Source organism: Apodemus sylvaticus, chromosome 20 (assembly GCF_947179515.1).
Source record: "Apodemus sylvaticus chromosome 20, mApoSyl1.1, whole genome shotgun sequence".
NCBI classification, from domain to species: domain Eukaryota; kingdom Metazoa; phylum Chordata; class Mammalia; order Rodentia; family Muridae; genus Apodemus; species Apodemus sylvaticus.
The window spans coordinates 61,990,016-61,996,683 of NC_067491.1; the positions used below are offsets into that span (position 1 = coordinate 61,990,016).

At 42.4% G+C, this 6,668-nt stretch overlaps 1 pseudogene; it reads left to right on the plus strand.

Annotated features, from left to right (window-relative positions):
* Positions 1-5,509: 5,509 nt before the first annotated feature.
* LOC127670663 (sperm motility kinase X-like) lies at positions 5,510-6,318 on the plus strand (annotated as a pseudogene).
* Positions 6,319-6,668: the final 350 nt, after the last annotated feature.

The window sequence follows — 6,668 nt, forward strand, 5'->3', positions numbered from 1 at the left end:
ATTGGCAAAGGACCTTCACCAACCTTGTATCTGACAGAGATGTCGTGCTCAAGAAGTTAAATAGCAACAACCCAAATTAACCCAGTTAATAAATGCGGCACAAATCTAAACAGAGATTTCTCAACATAGAAATCTCAAATGGCTGAGCAGCTCATAATGAAATGTTCAAAGTCCTTACTCACCAGGGAAATCTCAGCATAACTGAGATTCCATCTTACATAGGTAAGGATGGCTTAGATAAAAAACTCAAGTGGCAGCACATGCTGGTGAGGATGTGGAGCAAGGGGACTTCTCCTCCATTACTGCTGGGATTGCAGATTTGTACAAGCACTGTGGAAATCAAGTTGGCAGTTTTTTTGAAAACTGAGAATAGTTCTACCTCAAGACCCAGCTATGCCACTCCTGGGAATATACACAAGAGATGCTCCCCATCCCATGAGACACTTGATAATCATCTTCATAGCAGTTGTACATGTAGGAGCCAGAAATTGGAAACAACCTAGATGTCTCTCCAATAAAGACTGGATAAAGAAAATGTTTTACATGTTTGCATGGTATGTACTCACTTGTAAGTGGAGATTAGACATAAGCAACAGGATACTCCTGCTACATTCCACAAACCTAAAGAAGCTACACATGAAGGATGGTACAAGCAAGGATGCTTGAACTTCATGTAGACGGAGGAATAAAATAGTGATAAGAGGCAGATAGAGGGAGGAAACTGGGAACTGGATGGGAGAGGAGATAGAAAGGGGAATGGGGAAGGATCAGGTGTGTGGAAGGACAGAAAGGATGTCTAGAAGCCATTAGAATAAATGGAATTCTGCTTCTCATAGGATGGTGTATAGGTGACATCTTCAAGAAAAGCCAGAGACCTGGGATAAGGAAGACCCTCAAGAATCAATGGAGATGTCTTTAGCTGTGACTCCAAGAATTGGGGATACAGAAACTGAAGAGGCCACCTCCTGAAACAAGGAAGCAGAAAGACCAGGGGAGTCATAGGGACACCAACTGTCTTAGTCAGGGTTTCTATTCCTGCACAAACATCATGACCAAGAAGCAAGTTGCAGAAGAAAGGGTTTATTGAGCTTACATTTCCCCATTGCAGTTCATCACTAAAAGAGTCAGGACTGAAACTGATGCGGAGGCCATGGAGGGATGTTTCTTACTGGCTTCCTTCCCCTGGCTTGCTCAGCCTGCTCTATTATAGAACTCAAGAATACAGCCCAGAGATGGTACCACCCACAAGGGGCCCTCCCCCCTGATCACTAATTGAGGAAATGCCTCACAGTTGGATTTCATGGAGGCACTTCCCCAACTGAAACTCCTTTCTCTGTGATAACTACAGCCTGTGTCATGTTGACAATCAAAACCAGCCAGTACACCAACCCACCTTAAAATTCCAACCAAAAATTTATCCTGTCTACAAAAAAATGCAGCAATGAGGAATGGAGCAGAAACTGAGGGAACAGGCAACTAATACCTGCCCCCACTTGAAACTCATCCCAGGGGCAAGCAACAATCCCTGACACTATTAATAATACTCTGTTATGCTTGCAGAAGGGAGTCTAGCATGACTGTCTTCTGTCCTCTAAGAGGCTCCACCCAGCAGATGACTCAGACAGATCCAGACAGCCACAGCCAATCTGGATGGAGCTTGGGGAAGAATAGGAAGGATTGTGGGCCCTAAGGGAATGGGAATTCCACAGGAAGACAGACAGAATCTACTAACCTGTACCCTTGGGATTCTCAGGGACTGAACCACCAACTAAAGAACACACAGGGGTAGACCTAGCGCTCCCCATACATATATAACAAATATGCAGCTTGCTCTTCATGCATATCTCAAACAACTAGAGCAGGAACTATCTATCCTAAGAGCTGTTGCCTAGATATGGGATATGTTCTCTCTTGGCTGCCTTTTCTGGCCTCAGTAGTAGAGGATGCACTTAGCATAACAAAGACTTGATGTGCCAGGGTGGATGTGTAACCAGAGGTGGCACCCACTGGTTCAGAAAGGAAAGAGGGTTGGGTGATATGAGGGAGTGGCCAGGAAAAGAGCAGTAAATGGTATGTAAAGTGAATAAGTAAAAAGAAGTATTAAATAAAAATATTAAAAAACATTTTTGTTTGCTGGTGCAATTACCTCACAACATGAAGTCATGTGTGCATCCTTGATTTTGTTTATTTGATCTTTTATGGGTCAGGACCAAATTGACCCTATTATTATGGCTCTGTAATACATCTTAAGATATGGAATGGTATTCCCCACAATATTTTCCTCTTTGCTTCTGATGCTATTGGCACCCCGGGGTCTTTTGTGGTTCCATATGAAGGTAAGGTTCAATTTTTTCTATTGAAACGAAGGATGAGATGAGGATTTTCAGGGGGTTGAATCAAACATATAAAAAGTTTTGGTATCTTAGCCATTATGACTGGTGTAAGGTGCAATCTCAGGGTTGTTTTGATTTGCATTTCCCTAATGACTAATGAAGTTGAACATTTTTTAAGATGCTTCTCCGCCATCTGAAGTTCTTCAGGTGAGAATTCTTCGTTTAACTCTGTACCCCATTTTTTAATAGGGTTATTTGGTTTTCTGGAGTCTAACTTCTTGAGTTCTTTATATATATTGGATATTAGCCCTATATCTGATGTAGGATTGGTGAAGATCTCTTCCCAATTGGTTGGTTGCGGATTTGTCCTCTTGATGGTGTCCTTTGCCTTACAGAAAATTTGTAATTATATGAGGTCCAATTTGTCAATTCTTGATCTTAGAGCATACGCTATTGGTATTCTGTTCAGACAGCAGGTGTTGGAGAGGGTGTGGAGAAAGAGGAACACTCCTCCACTGCTGGTGGGGTTGCAAATTGGTACAACCACTCTGGAAATCAGTCTGGCGGTTCCTCCGAAAACTGGGCACCTCACTTCCAGAAGATCCTGCTATACCACTCCTGGGCATATACCCAGAGGATTCCCCACCATGTAATAAGGATACATGCTCTACTATGTTCATAGCAGCCCTATTTATAATTGCCAGATGCTGGAAAGAACCCAGGTATCCCTCAACAGAAGAGTGGATGCAAAAAATGTGGTATATCTACAGAATAGAGTACTATACAGCCATTAGAAACAATGAATTCATGAAATTCTTAGGCAAATGGATGGAGCTAGAGAACATCATACTAAGTGAGGTAACCCAGACTCAAAAGGTGACTCATGGTATGCACTCACTAATAAGTGGATATTAACCTAGAAAACTGGAATACCCCAAACATAATCCATACATCAAATGAGGAACAAGAAGAAAGGAGGAGTGGCCCCTTGTTCTGGAAAGACTCAGTGAAGCAGTACAGGGCAAAACCAGAACGGGGAAGTGGGAAGGGGGGGGGAGGACAGGGGGGAGAGACGGGGCTTACGGGACTTTCGGGGACTGGGGGGGCTAGAAAAGGGGAGATCTTTGAAATGTAAATAAAGCATATAGCGAATTAGAAAAAAGGAAAAAAAGTTTTGGTATAATACTCATTCATTTGATGTAATATTCACTTTACCAATCCAGGAATAATACATTGTCTTTATGTCTTTCTTCAGAGGTTTAAAGCGTCCATTGTAGATTCCCATCACCTCTTTGTTGTTTATTTCCAGGCACTTTATTTTCTTTGAGTCTGGTGGAGTGGAGTATGCTCATGATCTTTCTCATTTTTTAATGTTTGATGTATAGAAAAGCTATTGATTTATGCATATTGAATCTCTATGCTGCCACATTGCTGAATTTGTCATTTCTAGAAGGTTTTTGTTCAGATTCCTGGGATCTCTAATATCTAGCATCTTGTCCAGTGTACACTGGGATAGCTGGATATCTTCCTTCCTGATTGTGTGCCTCTAATTTCCTTCCCTTGCTTATTACCTCAGCTGCACTTTGAGAACAGTGAAGATAGCAAGTGCTATTGACAATGTTTGGGAGCCCCAGGTGTCTCTGTCCCATTACTGAATTCAGAGGTGTTGATTGATTTAATCTTTAATCCATATCAGATAATGTTGGCAGAGGGTTACTCACATATATCTTTTCACTGGGCTGAAGTATTGTCCCTGTGGTTCTACATTCTCCTAAGAATTTTATCATGAGGGCATAATGTATTTATCAAATAAATTTTCTGCATCTAGATGATCTAGATTGGATAATTAAATTCACTAATGTGGCTTATTACATTACAGACTTGCATATATTTAACTATCCTTATATTCAGGTGGTTCAAGTCAACATGGTGGGCCATCTTTGTGATGCATGTTTGTATTCTGTTTGCAAGTATGGTGTTTTTTTTAACAATCCATGGCATTTTTATTGAGCCGTTTAGTTTATGAGGTAAAAGGAAAAGCAGCTCTCTTGAATACTTTACATAACTGTAGGAATATGTCTGAGACTTAAGGGGAGTTACTGGGAATTAAATTTCTCAAAAGTTGAGATCAAGTAAACAAACTTTAACTCTTTAAATTTTCCTGTTGACTCTTCCCTCACGATAGTAACAAGCTCCAATTGGCCACATTAGGTTTTTATCCTTGCTGACGTCCGATCTGATGTACCGGTTTCAGTCAATATCTACTAGTTCCACTTCAAAAGTGAGCTTGGAGTTTGGCGGAATTCTGGCATCGGGCTGTCCTTTCTTTCCGTAGTCCCATTCTGGTTCAATCTCCAGTAGAGCCTTTTCTTCTTTATTCATAGTCAAGACTACTCCATCCTATCTTCTGTTAACCTTGCCTACTCCAACCTTAAATCTTAAAAGGCTTGGCATTTTTCTTCTTTGACCTTGTTTGAATATTAGGATCAAAAACAGTTCCTTCTGGGAGTGTCCCCATTTACCAGCAGTGAACAACATCTCGCTTTTTAGGAATGTTGGTTTTTATCTCCATTTTTTTTAGAAGATTTTGTATATTTTGGTGGACCCTCGAGAGTCTCCTCAGACTTGGAATCTTTGGGTTTATCGTCACCAAGCTTCACGTTTCTGTATAACAGAGTGACCTCAACATCCATTCCAGAAAAATACTGACAAATTTTCATTCTTATTCATAGGTGCTGTGTGACTTTACCCCCATCCCGTGTAGATACTGTATCTACTGGTGCAAGTTGCCTCCCACACATTTCTGGGTAAAGCTATCTTGATGTTCAAGTGTGGCCTTTAGCTCAGTCCTTCATGATGGACGTCTTGGGTAAGCTTGTCAATGTTCTGCTCCTTTGAAATGGGGATCCTTGTTCTCCTGGCTAAAATTTTATCTTCCATCACCCTTGCTCTCTTTCTGCTCTGAGCCTTCTTCCTTCTTTCCATCCTCTGTGTTTGTCTTTGGTTTGTTCTGGTTTCCCTGTGTCCTTAGGCAGAGCCAGACTCGTCTATGGAAGTGTCTGTGTCTCTTAATCTCAGAATCTCTAGTAGTAACCTATCTTAGAAGGAATTCTGATCTGTTTTCCCTGCCATCTTTGCTTGCTGTAGCTCCTGGTGACCAAGAGAATGGAAGTGCGATGTCGGGGGACCTCGAGGCCAGTTGTCATGAAGGGAACCCCCTGGCACAGCATTACTATATCCTGGGCACCCTAGATAAAGGGTCTTTTGCAGAAGTCAAAGTGGCTCTCCACCTTATGACCCAGACCATGGTAGCCATCAAGATATTGAAAAGGGGCACAAATATAGACTTCCTGGTCATCTCTGAGATAGATCTTGTGAAATCCCTGAACCATAGTCACATAATACAGTTGTTCCAGATATTTGAGACAAGGCACAAAACCTACCTGGTGATGGAATATGCAGCCCGGGGATCCCTGCTGAAACACATCAACAAGTGTGGGCATCTGGACGAGGAAGAGGCACGTAGGATATTTACAGAACTCTCTTTGGCCGTCAACTATATCCACAGTCAGAATATTGTCCACTGAGACATCAAGGCCAAGAACATCCTATTGGATTGGGAGGGGCATGTGAAACTTACTGACTTTGGCTTAGGCAAAAGACTGGCCCCTGGGGAAAAGTTCAAAGGATTTTGTGGCACACCACAATATTGTGCTCCTGAAGTGTTTGATCACAAACAATATGCTGGCCTCCCAACTGACATCTGGAGTCTCGGTGTAGTATTATACTATTTAGTTATGGGCCACCTTCCCTTCCGAGAGACAGTGCACTCCAAGATAAAGCATCTGATCCTAGCCCGGAGCTGTTGGATCCCGTATCACCTGTCTCCAGAGCTTCGAGACCTATTAAAGAGATTAATGACTATAGACCCCATAATGAGGCCATCCATTAAAGAAATATTGGTACACCCGTGGCTGTGCCATGATCAAGACCCATTGAGATCTTCAGAGGAAATCCCTAGAGAACCAGAATCCAACCTCGCTTTTGACATGTTTCTTATGGGGTACAACATTAAAGAGCTCAGGGAGGCTTTGAGGGAACGGAAGTACAATCATGATATGGCGACTTATTTGATTATAAAAAAGAAGTATACCAGGCAGCCCCAATTTTATCACGATGGAGGGCAGGGCAGTACTCTGGACCCTACAAAAGCCCCCAACCCTCCCTGGCCTGTAAGGAAGGGAACCAGTGCCCGTACTCTTTCCACCTTCACTTTGCCCACTCTCTCTGAGCTGCCCGGATGTGGAAGGAAAGGCTGTAGGAGGAGGCATAGTG